Genomic DNA, 16,129 nt, shown 5'->3' with positions numbered 1-16,129 from the left:
GCAGTATTGCACTCACAAAAACAAGCCCTGCAGCACTTCTGAAGCAGAGCCCAGCACGAGGCTAAAGGCATCGGGAGTCCTAAGCAGGCAGGGCACGCCTCTGGAGGAAGAGGTGGCATTGCTGTCACTGCTCTAACCTTCTAAAAATAAATCATTATTTTCTGCTATGCAATGTCCATCTGAGATACCCATATTTCATGGAGCCTGAAGCACTTAAAGATAGCTTTTCAGAGCAGAGATACTCAATAACTTTCTGCAGATGTCTGTGTTAATAATCATTACACAGTTTTGAATATCTCAGGCTAGACACGTATCTTTCAGACTAAAAAGTAAAGTGTTGAGAAATTTTTATGTATTATTATGATGCCATCCACCTTAAAGTCTTCAGCTGAAGGACCTGGATGAAGGGCACTGTTACCCTCAGTAAAACGGACAGAAACAAGCCTCTGAGTAATTCAGCCCCCTAGAGAGCTAAATGTCTTATGCCAGTGTTCCATAACGGTGTTACATAAACACCAGCCAAAATCTCACTTGGGACACCTTATATGTAAGAGGCCATGTTTATTGGGTTTACGTGGCAAGGGTTTGGTAGCAGGGGGGGCTGCAGGGGTGGACTCCGTGAGCAGAGCCCGGCAGCTGCCCCATGTCAGATCAGAGCCAGCTCCAGCCGGCTACAAAGGGATCTACTGCTGGCCAGAGCTGAGACAGGGAGCGACTATGTTGGGCCTCTGGGAGAGCAGATTGAAGAAAGGGAAAAAAACCCTGCTGCACTACAGCTGCTGGGGCAGCTGTGGAGGAGCCCCCGGTGGAGCAGCCCCCGGTGGAGCAGGCTGTCCCCCTGCAGCCCATGGGTCCCCCACGGAGCAGATCTCCACGCTGCAGCCCCCCCGTGGGTGGAGGAGCCCCCGGTGGAGCAGGTGGATGTGGCCTGGAGGAGGCTGCGGCCCACGGAGAGCCCCCGCAGGGCAGGAGCAGGCCCCGGGCCGCAGCTGCAGCCCCCCCGTGGAGAGGAGCCCCCCCAGGAGCAGGGGGTCTGGGGGGAGCTGCCGCCCAGCCGTGGGGGACCCGTGCTGGAGCAGTTTGCTCCTGGGGGATGGATGGATGGATGGATGGATGGATGGATGGAGCCCGTGGGACGGAGCCGTGTGGGAGCAGTGCTTGAGGAGCTGCTGCCTGTGGGCAGCCCGTGTGGGATCAGCTGGAGAAGGACGGCATCCCGTGGGAGGGACCCCACGGGGAGCAGGGGCAGGGAGGGAGCGAGCAGGAGCGGCGGGGACAAAGCATCAGGGACTGACCGCAGCCCTCAGTCCCCTGTTTCCCTGCGCTGCTCAGGAGGAGGAGGTGGAAGAGGGCAGATGGGGAGAAGACGCTTTGGGTTTCTTTCCTTTGTTTCTCACGTGTCTAGTTTGTTGGTAGTAGGCAATAACTCTTACTATCTCCCTATGCTGAGTCTGCTTTGCTCGTCACGACAATCATTGAGCGATCTCCCTGTCCTTATCTCAGCCCTTGAGCCCTTTGCATCGTATTTTCTCCCCCTTTCTTTTTCAGGAGGGGGAGTGAGAGAGCGGCCGTGGTGGAACTCGGCTGCCCACCCGATTCAGACCACCGCAGTTGCAAAGGACTGGAAAAGTTTTCCGAAGAAACAAGATGTTTAACAAGGAGATGCATAGTTTCCTTATTACGGCTTCCTGGATAATTGGGGTTCTTTCCTATTGCCAGCTCGGAGGAAGAGAATTGTTGATTTCCCCTTCTTTTTTCTTACATGGAAATCAAAGGTGAACTGCTCTCCAAGTACGGGCAACGTATCAGAATTAAGCTCTTTTTGTCTGTAATCCTTTCTCAAGGAACAGATTGATCACACACCTTCCACAGATGTAGGGGAGCAGAGAATAATTTGGGAACTACTCTAATTCAAGTCAGTTTGGGCATAGTGGTACTTCTCTAGCTGTTGCTGAGACAGACGCGTTAGCAACAGGGAGTGTTGTGCCGTCACTGGGAGGCGCCTGCGGTGATGACTTCAGAAACAGAAGGGAATTATGTCACCACAGCACTTTGGGAACAGCTGCCTCTGGGCACGTTTAGCTGGGAGGCACAGAGAAGGGTGCTGGGTGTGATGAAACCACGTGAGGATTTGTGCATGTCACCTTGAGGTGCACAGAGAGGGCCCATGCCCTTCTGTAAGTGTTTTGATGCTTGGCTGAAGAAACCAATGTGGTTTTGTTGTGAATGCTTCATTTTAGTATTCTGTAGTTTGTGTCAAGTCCTTACAGAAGCATCAAGTTTGGTACTTTGCTCAATGATGGAGCTGCACAGAGTGAGAACAGACCCAATGTACGGGTGAGGGCCTCTGCACGTTCTCTTCTTCCTACAGACGATCAACAAATAAGGGTAGACAGAGAAGAGTCTGCTGTGGTCCTCCCATAGACCGCAAGTACTAAAGCATAAACAAGAGGCTTAAGAGTCCCCCTGTCATGTTAAAATTCAGGACAGCAATGGACTTCATCACATGGGCTGGCCTGTCGTGTAGTGTCTCAGGCTGTGGTATATGAAGATGCACTCCATCTGCTTTCAGGGTAGCAATTGCAGTGGGCAAGCTGCCTGACCTTAACATTTTTCATTTCATTTTTCACCAGAGTTTTGCTGGTTTCCCATGATTCACTCTTGGTCTAGAAAAAAAAATAATAAAAAAAAAAAGGGGGGGGGGGATTCGGATCAAAATAAAAGGATTTCCTTTCTATTAATTACATGTTCTTACTTGACAGATTTGATTATCGACTTAGAAAGCAAATATCTGGCCAGACTTCAAGACTTATGCTCGCAGCGTGGGACAGCTCTCGTAAGGGTGATTCAGGGTAGCTTCTGGAGAACAAGACGTCAGATCTCCAAACCAGCTTTCTTTGTGCTAATGTAGGAAGGGCGAGTAAGAGTAAAGGAAAGAGTCCAGGTACCGTAAGAAGCGGAAAGTGTGAAGGAAACTTCTTTCTGGCTGACACAGCCAGAAAGACAGAAACTTTTTCAAACTAAAACCTAGGAGTTGGATGAACCAAGAAATGAATCCATTTTGATTATGCAGTTGTGTCCAGTGTTATCTTGGGAAACATGGTTTCCGCGTAAAATGTATGTGGGGCTTGAAGTTTTCCTAACGCCCTTCTCTGTGTATTCCCTACTGTTTGGTAAGCGCTGAGGTCACACTGCAGACAGTGTGACCTCTCCCCACCACTTCGCTGTCTGTTTGCACAACACGCCTAGCAACAGAATGGCTTGGACACAACTGCGCCTAGGAGCGAGTTCATTCAAGCTGGTGGACAAGGTAAAAGCTCTGGACAAGCGAAGGGCAGGGAGGGATGGATGGACATACAAGATGATCACTTTAATCTCATTTCTCTAAGAATCCTTCCTGAGAAAACAAAACAGCACAGAACAAATGAAACAAGCAGCTAGCTTGCTGGAGACATTGTCTGGGAGACAGTGAAAACACTTGCAGACAAAAACATACCGAAGGACTAACTCTTTGAGCTTAATTCTACTCAAACAGCATAACCTCAAAGTCCTGTTTCTGTTCATAACATGGCTGGTACAGTAACATGGCGCATTCGATGACTTTGCAGCATAGATGTCAGGAATGCAGCTTGGGATCACCTCCTTCTACTGAGAGTTCAGTTGGAAGGGATGAGCAAGTAATTTTTCCTGGGTTGGCGGAAATCTGTTTCAAGTCTGTTTTCTAACACTCTTACAGACACTTCTCTGTCCATCGGCCTGTCCTGCCGACTCTGGTGTGAGTGTGAAGCTGTGGCAAGAGGGGTTTCCCATTCCTATTTGACCTGGTGGACACCAGCTTTCCTAGGAAATTGCTGATGTTGCTGAGGAGGCGGCAGTATCAAAGGCCTTGTTGATGAAGGTACAACAAGCTGGGGAGGCTTTGGCATTTCTGCACAGTGCTGCTCCCTGACTGTCACTCCAGACTCAGATTCTGAAAGAAGCAAAGCAAGCTAGAGGAAAACTGGATGTCCAGGTAATTTTATTTCTTTTTATTTTTTCATTCTTCGCTTGTAAGAAAATCTAAGTCTTTAAAGCATTTGTTTGAAAACAGCTTTATGGAAATGCTTCTGGGTGTGCTCCTTCACCTTGTTTGGAACCTGCTTCACCTCGCTTCAGCTAGGGGACACCTATGCTCAAATTTATGCTTCCCATGATAAAGCGGCATTCTTTCGCTATTCTTTTCTGTGATGGTTGCAGGTGAGGTTGAAAAGAGTTGTCAGTACGATTCTTCGTTTCCTTTGCAGTATCCAAAACTCCGTGTTACAGCGGATCTTCTCCTCTGATCTGAAAAGCTTCACAGGCCAAAAGAGAATTGAGAGGAAGAAGGAAATAGAGAATGCTGACCAGTATTTCCAATTACCACCCGTAAGTTTTGCGAAAGAATCCGGTGCATTTCTGTAGTGGTAGAAAGTTAATAAAATCATGATCGTGCACTTGAAGGCAAGCAATGCTCTAAAAACAAAGAATGCAAGGCCCTGCTTAAGGACAGTCTTCAGGCTGCTTCTCGATCAACAGCTTATTTGGTTCTTCCACACCCTCATCTCCGCTTGCTCAGAAGTTGTGAAGGTCGGAAGCACACTCCGTGTTTTTCATCCCCTCTGTGTATCTTTTCCCTGACAGCAACTTCTGTCTTGGCTCTTCACATCCAGCCAGAGCAGTTTCTTTGCCTCCGCAACCTGCAGGCTGTCCTCTCATGTGTACCTGTGGTGGACTGAGGGTAATGCTTGTAACACACACAGATGCTGTATTCACTAGCACTTTGAGAAAAGAGAGCAAGAAGCTAACCTGCGCAGCAGTTTCTTAGGTTTCTGTATATCTATCTATCTATCTCTCTCTCTCTCTCTCTCTCTCTCTGCGCATATATTTCATTACTTATTTACTTATTTAAAGATCCTTTAAATATAGTAGATCCTTTAAGAAAGCTTACTTGTCCTTCTCCTTTACTTGTTTTTAACGTTTACTTTTCTAACCAAGCCTTAATGTTACAACATTGGATTGATGTAGTTCTCAGTTCTTAGAAGTTCTCAAAGCACATCAGTGATTTCTATATTTCTCAATCTTCCCATCTGCATTGAGACCTCTTATCTGAATTTAGGTATTAGGTGAAGAAGAACACCGCAACCAGCTGAAGCCGTATCAGCAGAGATGCTTCTATGCTAGGAAGTAATTCAGAGTGCTTCCATGGCGTACTTTAGACAGATTTCCTCTGGTCCTCTGGACTCAGCATCGCCAAGGGATATTTCAAAGCTCTCTGAAGGACCCGTCATTATCTCTGACACTGCAGTCTCCATTAGGAAGGGGTAAATATTCCTTGCCCTTGTGCAAAGGAACTACTCAGTTAGCTGTTTCTAACCCAAATCTCTTTGTTGTCTTCTATTGACAGACACCACCCGGCTAGCCAAGCTAACCCATTGAAAATGGAAGGAGTGGGACATCTTCCAAAGCCTGCTGCTGCTTCTAAGCAGAACTGCGCTGTAGGTGGGGACACAGCAAGAGGACACGTCCAGGCCACGCTGGAACTGCAAGGCACCTGTCTGAGCCACACAACAAAGTCAGCGATTCCCAGTTGGAGACTGTTCCTCGACCAGTGACACAGCAGCTGGAGCGCTTCTGGTTGCTGCTGATGGGTTCCCACGAATCAGCCAGGGATAGGAGCTATGAGAACGACTGAAGTGATCTGAAGATACCTGAAAGAAAGAAAAGAGGAGGGAAGAAGACAAGAGGGGAGGGAAGGGGAGGGAATAAAAGGAAGGGAGGGGAGGGAAGGGGAAGGAAGGGGAAGGAAGGGGAAGGAGAGGGCAGGGCAGGGCAGGGGAAGATAGTGTAGGGGAGGTTAGGGGAGGGTAGGATAGGGTAGTGTAGCATAGCATAGCATAGCATAGCGTAGGGTAGCATAGCGTAGTGTAGCGCAGTGTAGCGTGGTAGAGGGGAGGGGAGCATAGGAGAGTATAGGGTAGTGTAGGGTAGTGTAGGGTAGTGTAGCGAAGGGTAGTGTAGGGGAGTGGAGGGGAGGATAGGGGAGGGGAGCATAGGGTAATGTAGGGTAGTGTAGGGTAGTGTAGCGAAGGGGAGTGTAGGGTAGGATAGGGGAGGGGAGTGTAGGGGTGTGTAGGGGAGGGCAGGGGAGGGGAGTGTAGCAGAGTGTAGGGACAGGGAGCATAGGGGAGGGGAGGGAAAGCAAAAGAGGGGAGGGGAGGGGAGGGGAGGGCAGGGCAGGGCAGGGCAGGGCAGGGGAGCATAGGGTAATGTAGGGTAGTGTAGGGTAGTGTAGCGAAGGGGAGTGTAGGGTAGGATAGGGGAGGGGAGTGTAGGGGTGTGTAGGGGAGGGCAGGGGAGGGGAGTGTAGCAGAGTGTAGGGACAGGGAGCATAGGGGAGGGGACGGAAAGCAAAAGAGGGGAGGTTAGGGGAGGGTAGGATAGGGTAGTGTAGCATAGCATAGCATAGCGTAGGGTAGCATAGCGTAGTGTAGCGTGGTAGAGGGGAGGGGAGCATAGGAGAGTATAGGGTAGTGTAGGGGAGGGGAGGAGAAGCAAAAGAGGGGAGGGGAGGGGAGGGGAAGCAAAAGAGGGGAGGGGAGGGGAGGGTAGGATAGGGTAGTGTAGCATAGCATAGCATAGCGTAGGGTAGCATAGCGTAGTGTAGCGTGGTAGAGGGGAGGGGAGCATAGGAGAGTATAGGGTAGGGTAGGGTAGGGGAGGGGAGGGTAGGGTAGGGTAGGGTAGGGGAGGGGAGGGGAGGGGAGGGGAGGGGAGGGGAGGGGAGGGGAGGGGAGGGGAGGGGAGGGGAGGGGAGGGGAGGGGAGGGGAGGGGAGGGGAGGGGAGGGGAAGCAAAAGAGGGGAGGTTAGGGGAGGGTAGGATAGGGTAGTGTAGCATAGCATAGCATAGCGTAGGGTAGCATAGCGTAGTGTAGCGTGGTAGAGGGGAGGGGAGCATAGGAGAGTATAGGGTAGGGTAGGGGAGGGGAGGGGAGGGGAGGGGAGGGGAGGGGAGGGGAGGGGAGGGGAGGGGAGGGGAGGGGAGGGGAGGGGAAGCAAAAGAGGGGAGGGGAGGGGAGGGGAAGCAAAAGAGGGGAGGGGAGGGGAAGCAAAAGAGGGGAGGGGAGGGGAGGGGAAGCAAAAGAGGGGAGGGGAGGGGAAGCAAAAGAGGGGAGGGGAGGGGAGGGGAGGGGAGGAAAAGCAAAAGAGGGGAGGGGAAGGGAGGGGAGGGGAAGGGAAGGGAGGGGAGGGGAGGGGAGTGCTACCATAAATAAAATTGCCAAATACATGACATTTTGGATCTGGAGCCAAATCTTTGTGTTGCTGAAGGGATGCAAGACACAGACTCCTGATGGCTCTGGAACAGGAGGCGTTTATTGCCCTTTTTCACTCCTACATGTCCTCTCCTCGTAGCCCCACGTGCTGTCCACGCGCCCAAATCTATCATACAGTTGGTCAGAGACCCTCAGACACGCGCCTGGAGCCAGCCAGCAATTGCCCACTGCCCAAAGGTCCTCTTTAACACTTCAATTTTTGATCTCAGCCTGGCTCAAGTTTTTGTTTCTACTGCGTGTTTACTCGTTACCTCTAATTCAGGGACCTGCGAAACAGCGCGAAGCCACCTGCAAATTCCCTCCCCACACGTTGCCCTTCATTCCACAACCTGATTTATCGCTGCCATCCGCGCATTGCACAGTGCCATGAAAGGTTGGGCGTGCACAGAGGTGGCTGAGGATTTTCAGAAATAACTTTCCTTAAGAACTGCATCAAGACTTTTGCTGGAAGGCAAAAGATCGGCTGACTGATTAACGTAGGGATGGCAACTGAGCAAGGGAAGCATCTTCCAAACTTCCAAATATTTCCTGGATGCAGAACTACAACTCCTCTGCTCTCCGCTTAGGAGTTTCCGTCACCTGCTTGGGAAGCAGAAGCAGTAACATGGGATTTAGAGGATCCAGTGCCAGTTAGAGGAAACCATCAATTTACGGGGTTTGAAGAGAGTTGGACCAGTGTTCCAAGGAACATGTACTAGTGCTGCATATATATGTCTGTAAATATCTCTACAGCTGGCTTGTATCAGACATAGAGTGGCCCTCAGCACTAGGGAAGCGGTTGTCCCTCTGTGCTCGGCTCTGGTGAGGCCGCACCTCGAGCACTGTGTTCAGCGAAGACCTCGAGGTGCTGGAGCGTGTGCGGAGAAGGGCTCTGAAGCTTGTGAAGGGTTTAGAGAACAAGTCTGGTGAGGAGCGGCTGAGGGAGCTGGGCTTGTTCAGCCTGGAGAAAAGGAGGCTCAGGGGAGACCTTCCTGTGCTCTACAGGAAGCTGAAAGGAGGCTCCAGAGAGGTGGGGATCGTTCTCTTCTCCCAAGCCCCAGGTGACAAGACAAGAACAAAACCCCTTAGGTTGTACCAGGGGAGGTTTCGGTTGGTTCTTACAAAAAATTTCTTCACCGAAAGAGTTGCTCTGGTGGGTTTACGTGGCAAGGTTTTGGTAGCAGGGGGCCATAGGGGTGGCTTCCGTGAGAAGAATCTAGAAGCTGCCCCACGTTAGAGAAGGGCTCCACTGCTGGCCAGAGCCAAGCCAAGAAACGATGTCGCTTGTTCCTCTGTGAGAGCATATTGAAGAAAGGAGAACAAAAATAACAAAAAAAAAGCTGCTTCCCAGGGAGAAAGAGAGGAGAAGCAGCCCTGCAGCCCCCCAGGGGAGTGCAGCAGGAGGGCAGGAGGTGCTCCAGGCAGGCAGCAGCAGTTCCCCTGCGGGCTGTGCCCCCGGTGGAGCAGGCTGTCCCCCTGCAGCCCATGGGTCCCCCACGGAGCAGATCTCCACGCTGCAGCCCCCCCGTGGGTGGAGGAGCCCCCGGTGGAGCAGGTGGATGTGGCCTGGAGGAGGCTGCGGCCCATGGAGAGCCCCCGCAGGGCAGGAGCAGGCCCCGGGCCGCAGCTGCAGCCCCCCCGTGGAGAGGAGCCCCCGCAGGAGCAGGGGGTCTGGGGGGAGCTGCCGCCCAGCCGTGGGGGACCCGTGCTGGAGCAGTTTGCTCCTGGGGGATGGATGGATGGATGGAGCCCGTGGGACGGAGCCGTGTGGGAGCAGTGCTTGAGGAGCTGCTGCCTGTGGGCAGCCCGTGTGGGATCAGCTGGAGAAGGACGGCATCCCGTGGGAGGGACCCCACGGGGAGCAGGGGCAGGGAGGGAGCGAGCAGGAGCGGCGGGGACAAAGCATCAGGGACTGACCGCAGCCCTCAGTCCCCTGTTTCCCTGCGCTGCTCAGGAGGAGGAGGTGGAAGAGGGCAGATGGGGAGAAGACGCTTTGGGTTTCTTTCCTTTGTTTCTCACGTGTCTAGTTTGTTGGTAGTAGGCAATAACTCTTACTATCTCCCTATGCTGAGTCTGCTTTGCTCGTCACGACAATCATTGAGCGATCTCCCTGTCCTTATCTCAGCCCTTGAGCCCTTTGCATCGTATTTTCTCCCCCTTTCTTTTTCAGGAGGGGGAGTGAGAGAGCGGCCGTGGTGGAACTCGGCTGCCCACCCGATTCAGACCACCGCAGTTGCAAAGGACTGGAAAAGTTTTCCGAAGAAACAAGATGTTTAACAAGGAGATGCATAGTTTCCTTATTACGGCTTCCTGGATAATTGGGGTTCTTTCCTATTGCCAGCTCGGAGGAAGAGAATTGTTGATTTCCCCTTCTTTTTTCTTACATGGAAATCAAAGGTGAACTGCTCTCCAAGTACGGGCAACGTATCAGAATTAAGCTCTTTTTGTCTGTAATCCTTTCTCAAGGAACAGATTGATCACACACCTTCCACAGATGTAGGGGAGCAGAGAATAATTTGGGAACTACTCTAATTCAAGTCAGTTTGGGCATAGTGGTACTTCTCTAGCTGTTGCTGAGACAGACGCGTTAGCAACAGGGAGTGTTGTGCCGTCACTGGGAGGCGCCTGCGGTGATGACTTCAGAAACAGAAGGGAATTATGTCACCACAGCACTTTGGGAACAGCTGCCTCTGGGCACGTTTAGCTGGGAGGCACAGAGAAGGGTGCTGGGTGTGATGAAACCACGTGAGGATTTGTGCATGTCACCTTGAGGTGCACAGAGAGGGCCCATGCCCTTCTGTAAGTGTTTTGATGCTTGGCTGAAGAAACCAATGTGGTTTTGTTGTGAATGCTTCATTTTAGTATTCTGTAGTTTGTGTCAAGTCCTTACAGAAGCATCAAGTTTGGTACTTTGCTCAATGATGGAGCTGCACAGAGTGAGAACAGACCCAATGTACGGGTGAGGGCCTCTGCACGTTCTCTTCTTCCTACAGACGATCAACAAATAAGGGTAGACAGAGAAGAGTCTGCTGTGGTCCTCCCATAGACCGCAAGTACTAAAGCATAAACAAGAGGCTTAAGAGTCCCCCTGTCATGTTAAAATTCAGGACAGCAATGGACTTCATCACATGGGCTGGCCTGTCGTGTAGTGTCTCAGGCTGTGGTATATGAAGATGCACTCCATCTGCTTTCAGGGTAGCAATTGCAGTGGGCAAGCTGCCTGACCTTAACATTTTTCATTTCATTTTTCACCAGAGTTTTGCTGGTTTCCCATGATTCACTCTTGGTCTAGAAAAAAAAATAATAAAAAAAAAAAGGGGGGGGGGGATTCGGATCAAAATAAAAGGATTTCCTTTCTATTAATTACATGTTCTTACTTGACAGATTTGATTATCGACTTAGAAAGCAAATATCTGGCCAGACTTCAAGACTTATGCTCGCAGCGTGGGACAGCTCTCGTAAGGGTGATTCAGGGTAGCTTCTGGAGAACAAGACGTCAGATCTCCAAACCAGCTTTCTTTGTGCTAATGTAGGAAGGGCGAGTAAGAGTAAAGGAAAGAGTCCAGGTACCGTAAGAAGCGGAAAGTGTGAAGGAAACTTCTTTCTGGCTGACACAGCTCCATATCTAGTTGTCAAGTATGAAGAGAGCAGTTCTAAGTTTCTTGGGGAGAGGAAAACAAAGAGACTGGGAGATTGTACAAAGACAAAAATGGGATTAGCTATTTCAGGAAATCATAGTAACTGGAAACAGAGATTGGAAGAGTGCTTTAAGCCAAGACAGAAACTTTTTCAAACTAAAACCTAGGAGTTGGATGAACCAAGAAGTGAATCCATTTTGATTATGCAGTTGTGTCCAGTGTTATCTTGGGAAACATGGTTTCCGCGTAAAATGTATGTGGGGCTTGAAGTTTTCCTAACGCCCTTCTCTGTGTATTCCCTACTGTTTGGTAAGCGCTGAGGTCACACTGCAGACAGTGTGACCTCTCCCCACCACTTCGCTGTCTGTTTGCACAACACGCCTAGCAACAGAATGGCTTGGACACAACTGCGCCTAGGAGCGAGTTCATTCAAGCTGGTGGACAAGGTAAAAGCTCTGGACAAGCGAAGGGCAGGGAGGGAGGGATGGACATACAAGATGATCGCTTTAATCTCATTTCTCTAAGAATCCTTCCTGAGAAAACAAAACAGCACAGAACAAATGAAACAAGCAGCTAGCTTGCTGGAGACATTGTCTGGGAGACAGTGAAAACACTTGCAGACAAAAACATACCGAAGGACTAACTCTTTGAGCTTAATTCTACTCAAACAGCATAACCTCAAAGTCCTGTTTCTGTTCATAACATGGCTGGTACAGTAACATGGCGCATTCGATGACTTTGCAGCATAGATGTCAGGAATGCAGCTTGGGATCACCTCCTTCTACTGAGAGTTCAGTTGGAAGGGATGAGCAAGTAATTTTTCCTGGGTTGGCGGAAATCTGTTTCAAGTCTGTTTTCTAACACTCTTACAGACACTTCTCTGTCCATCGGCCTGTCCTGCCGACTCTGGTGTGAGTGTGAAGCTGTGGCAAGAGGGGTTTCCCATTCCTATTTGACCTGGTGGACACCAGCTTTCCTAGGAAATTGCTGATGTTGCTGAGGAGGCGGCAGTATCAAAGGCCTTGTTGATGAAGGTACAACAAGCTGGGGAGGCTTTGGCATTTCTGCACAGTGCTGCTCCCTGACTGTCACTCCAGACTCAGATTCTGAAAGAAGCAAAGCAAGCTAGAGGAAAACTGGATGTCCAGGTAATTTTATTTCTTTTTATTTTTTCATTCTTCGCTTGTAAGAAAATCTAAGTCTTTAAAGCATTTGTTTGAAAACAGCTTTATGGAAATGCTTCTGGGTGTGCTCCTTCACCTTGTTTGGAACCTGCTTCACCTCGCTTCAGCTAGGGGACACCTATGCTCAAATTTATGCTTCCCATGATAAAGCGGCATTCTTTCGCTATTCTTTTCTGTGATGGTTGCAGGTGAGGTTGAAAAGAGTTGTCAGTACGATTCTTCGTTTCCTTTGCAGTATCCAAAACTCCGTGTTACAGCGGATCTTCTCCTCTGATCTGAAAAGCTTCACAGGCCAAAAGAGAATTGAGAGGAAGAAGGAAATAGAGAATGCTGACCAGTATTTCCAATTACCACCCGTAAGTTTTGCGAAAGAATCCGGTGCATTTCTGTAGTGGTAGAAAGTTAATAAAATCATGATCATGCACTTGAAGGCAAGCAATGCTCTAAAAACAAAGAATGCAAGGCCCTGCTTAAGGACAGTCTTCAGGCTGCTTCTCGATCAACAGCTTATTTGGTTCTTCCACACCCTCATCTCCGCTTGCTCAGAAGTTGTGAAGGTCGGAAGCACACTCCGTGTTTTTCATCCCCTCTGTGTATCTTTTCCCTGACAGCAACTTCTGTCTTGGCTCTTCACATCCAGCCAGAGCAGTTTCTTTGCCTCCGCAACCTGCAGGCTGTCCTCTCATGTGTACCTGTGGTGGACTGAGGGTAATGCTTGTAACACACACAGATGCTGTATTCACTAGCACTTTGAGAAAAGAGAGCAAGAAGCTAACCTGCGCAGCAGTTTCTTAGGTTTCTGTATATCTATCTATCTATCTCTCTCTCTCTCTCTCTCTCTCTCTGCGCATATATTTCATTACTTATTTACTTATTTAAAGATCCTTTAAATATAGTAGATCCTTTAAGAAAGCTTACTTGTCCTTCTCCTTTACTTGTTTTTAACGTTTACTTTTCTAACCAAGCCTTAATGTTACAACATTGGATTGATGTAGTTCTCAGTTCTTAGAAGTTCTCAAAGCACATCAGTGATTTCTATATTTCTCAATCTTCCCATCTGCATTGAGACCTCTTATCTGAATTTAGGTATTAGGTGAAGAAGAACACCGCAACCAGCTGAAGCCGTATCAGCAGAGATGCTTCTATGCTAGGAAGTAATTCAGAGTGCTTCCATGGCGTACTTTAGACAGATTTCCTCTGGTCCTCTGGACTCAGCATCGCCAAGGGATATTTCAAAGCTCTCTGAAGGACCCGTCATTATCTCTGACACTGCAGTCTCCATTAGGAAGGGGTAAATATTCCTTGCCCTTGTGCAAAGGAACTACTCAGTTAGCTGTTTCTAACCCAAATCTCTTTGTTGTCTTCTATTGACAGACACCACCCGGCTAGCCAAGCTAACCCATTGAAAATGGAAGGAGTGGGACATCTTCCAAAGCCTGCTGCTGCTTCTAAGCAGAACTGCGCTGTAGGTGGGGACACAGCAAGAGGACACGTCCAGGCCACGCTGGAACTGCAAGGCACCTGTCTGAGCCACACAACAAAGTCAGCGATTCCCAGTTGGAGACTGTTCCTCGACCAGTGACACAGCAGCTGGAGCGCTTCTGGTTGCTGCTGATGGGTTCCCACGAATCAGCCAGGGATAGGAGCTATGAGAACGACTGAAGTGATCTGAAGATACCTGAAAGAAAGAAAAGAGGAGGGAAGAAGACAAGAGGGGAGGGAAGGGGAGGGAATAAAAGGAAGGGAGGGGAGGGAAGGGGAAGGAAGGGGAAGGAAGGGGAAGGGAGGGAAGGGGAGGGCAGGGCAGGGCAGGGGAAGATAGTGTAGGGGAGGTTAGGGGAGGGTAGGATAGGGTAGTGTAGCATAGCATAGCATAGCATAGCGTAGGGTAGCATAGCGTAGTGTAGCGCAGTGTAGCGTGGTAGAGGGGAGGGGAGCATAGGAGAGTATAGGGTAGTGTAGGGTAGTGTAGGGTAGTGTAGCGAAGGGTAGTGTAGGGGAGTGGAGGGGAGGATAGGGGAGGGGAGCATAGGGTAATGTAGGGTAGTGTAGGGTAGTGTAGCGAAGGGGAGTGTAGGGTAGGATAGGGGAGGGGAGTGTAGGGGTGTGTAGGGGAGGGCAGGGGAGGGGAGTGTAGCAGAGTGTAGGGACAGGGAGCATAGGGGAGGGGAGGGAAAGCAAAAGAGGGGAGGGGAGGGGAGGGGAGGGCAGGGCAGGGCAGGGCAGGGCAGGGGAGCATAGGGTAATGTAGGGTAGTGTAGGGTAGTGTAGCGAAGGGGAGTGTAGGGTAGGATAGGGGAGGGGAGTGTAGGGGTGTGTAGGGGAGGGCAGGGGAGGGGAGTGTAGCAGAGTGTAGGGACAGGGAGCATAGGGGAGGGGACGGAAAGCAAAAGAGGGGAGGTTAGGGGAGGGTAGGATAGGGTAGTGTAGCATAGCATAGCATAGCGTAGGGTAGCATAGCGTAGTGTAGCGTGGTAGAGGGGAGGGGAGCATAGGAGAGTATAGGGTAGTGTAGGGGAGGGGAGGAGAAGCAAAAGAGGGGAGGGGAGGGGAGGGGAAGCAAAAGAGGGGAGGGGAGGGGAGGGTAGGATAGGGTAGTGTAGCATAGCATAGCATAGCGTAGGGTAGCATAGCGTAGTGTAGCGTGGTAGAGGGGAGGGGAGCATAGGAGAGTATAGGGTAGGGTAGGGTAGGGGAGGGGAGGGTAGGGTAGGGTAGGGTAGGGGAGGGGAGGGGAGGGGAGGGGAGGGGAGGGGAGGGGAGGGGAGGGGAGGGGAGGGGAGGGGAGGGGAGGGGAAGCAAAAGAGGGGAGGTTAGGGGAGGGTAGGATAGGGTAGTGTAGCATAGCATAGCATAGCGTAGGGTAGCATAGCGTAGTGTAGCGTGGTAGAGGGGAGGGGAGCATAGGAGAGTATAGGGTAGTGTAGGGGAGGGGAGGAGAAGCAAAAGAGGGGAGGGGAGGGGAGGGGAAGCAAAAGAGGGGAGGGGAGGGGAGGGTAGGATAGGGTAGTGTAGCATAGCATAGCATAGCGTAGGGTAGCATAGCGTAGTGTAGCGTGGTAGAGGGGAGGGGAGCATAGGAGAGTATAGGGTAGTGTAGGGGAGGGGAGGAGAAGCAAAAGAGGGGAGGGGAGGGGAGGGGAAGCAAAAGAGGGGAGGGGAGGGGAGGGTAGGATAGGGTAGTGTAGCATAGCATAGCATAGCGTAGGGTAGCATAGCGTAGTGTAGCGTGGTAGAGGGGAGGGGAGCATAGGAGAGTATAGGGTAGGGTAGGGGAGGGGAGGGGAGGGGAGGGGAGGGGAGGGGAGGGGAGGGGAGGGGAGGGGAGGGGAAGCAAAAGAGGGGAGGGGAGGGGAGGGGAAGCAAAAGAGGGGAGGGGAGGGGAAGCAAAAGAGGGGAGGGGAGGGGAGGGGAAGCAAAAGAGGGGAGGGGAGGGGAAGCAAAAGAGGGGAGGGGAGGGGAGGGGAGGGGAGGAAAAGCAAAAGAGGGGAGGGGAAGGGAGGGGAGGGGAAGGGAAGGGAGGGGAGGGGAGGGGAGTGCTACCATAAATAAAATTGCCAAATACATGACATTTTGGATCTGGAGCCAAATCTTTGTGTTGCTGAAGGGATGCAAGACACAGACTCCTGATGGCTCTGGAACAGGAGGCGTTTATTGCCCTTTTTCACTCCTACATGTCCTCTCCTCGTAGCCCCACGTGCTGTCCACGCGCCCAAATCTATCATACAGTTGGTCAGAGACCCTCAGACACGCGCCTGGAGCCAGCCAGCAATTGCCCACTGCCCAAAGGTCCTCTTTAACACTTCAATTTTTGATCTCAGCCTGGCTCAAGTTTTTGTTTCTACTGCGTGTTTACTCGTTACCTCTAATTCAGGGACCTGCGAAACAGCGCGAAGCCACCTGCAAATTCCCTCCCCACACGTTGCCCTTCATTCCACAACCTGATTTATCGCTGCCATCCGCGCATTGCACAGTGCC

The 16,129-nt window shown here is 50.9% G+C and overlaps 2 long non-coding RNA genes across 8 annotated transcripts; both read left to right on the top strand.

The window, feature by feature from the left end:
• The first annotated feature begins 601 nt into the window (after positions 1–601).
• LOC140001910 (uncharacterized) lies at positions 602–5,761 on the top strand. Of its 5 annotated transcripts, none has more exons than XR_011807687.1 (6): positions 602–1,775; positions 2,763–2,944; positions 3,737–4,012; positions 4,284–4,404; positions 5,135–5,339; positions 5,423–5,761. It is a non-coding gene; the product is annotated as an uncharacterized lncRNA (long non-coding RNA). The 5 variants fall into 5 exon arrangements; XR_011807686.1 differs by having other exon boundaries at positions 602–2,177; XR_011807684.1 differs by having other exon boundaries at positions 602–2,944.
• Positions 5,762–7,252: 1,491 nt separating this feature from the next.
• On the top strand, positions 7,253–14,310 carry LOC140001909 (uncharacterized). Of its 3 annotated transcripts, none has more exons than XR_011807683.1 (6): positions 7,253–9,726; positions 10,714–11,413; positions 11,840–12,115; positions 12,387–12,507; positions 13,238–13,442; positions 13,526–14,310. It is a non-coding gene; the product is annotated as an uncharacterized lncRNA (long non-coding RNA). The 3 variants fall into 3 exon arrangements; XR_011807682.1 differs by having other exon boundaries at positions 7,253–10,128; XR_011807681.1 differs by having other exon boundaries at positions 7,261–11,413; positions 13,526–14,301.
• The last annotated feature ends 1,819 nt before the right edge of the window (positions 14,311–16,129 follow it).

Source organism: Anas platyrhynchos, chromosome 2, assembly GCF_047663525.1.
Source record: "Anas platyrhynchos isolate ZD024472 breed Pekin duck chromosome 2, IASCAAS_PekinDuck_T2T, whole genome shotgun sequence".
In the NCBI taxonomy this organism is placed as follows: domain Eukaryota; kingdom Metazoa; phylum Chordata; class Aves; order Anseriformes; family Anatidae; genus Anas; species Anas platyrhynchos.
This window is presented reverse-complemented; position numbering and strand designations above follow the sequence as displayed.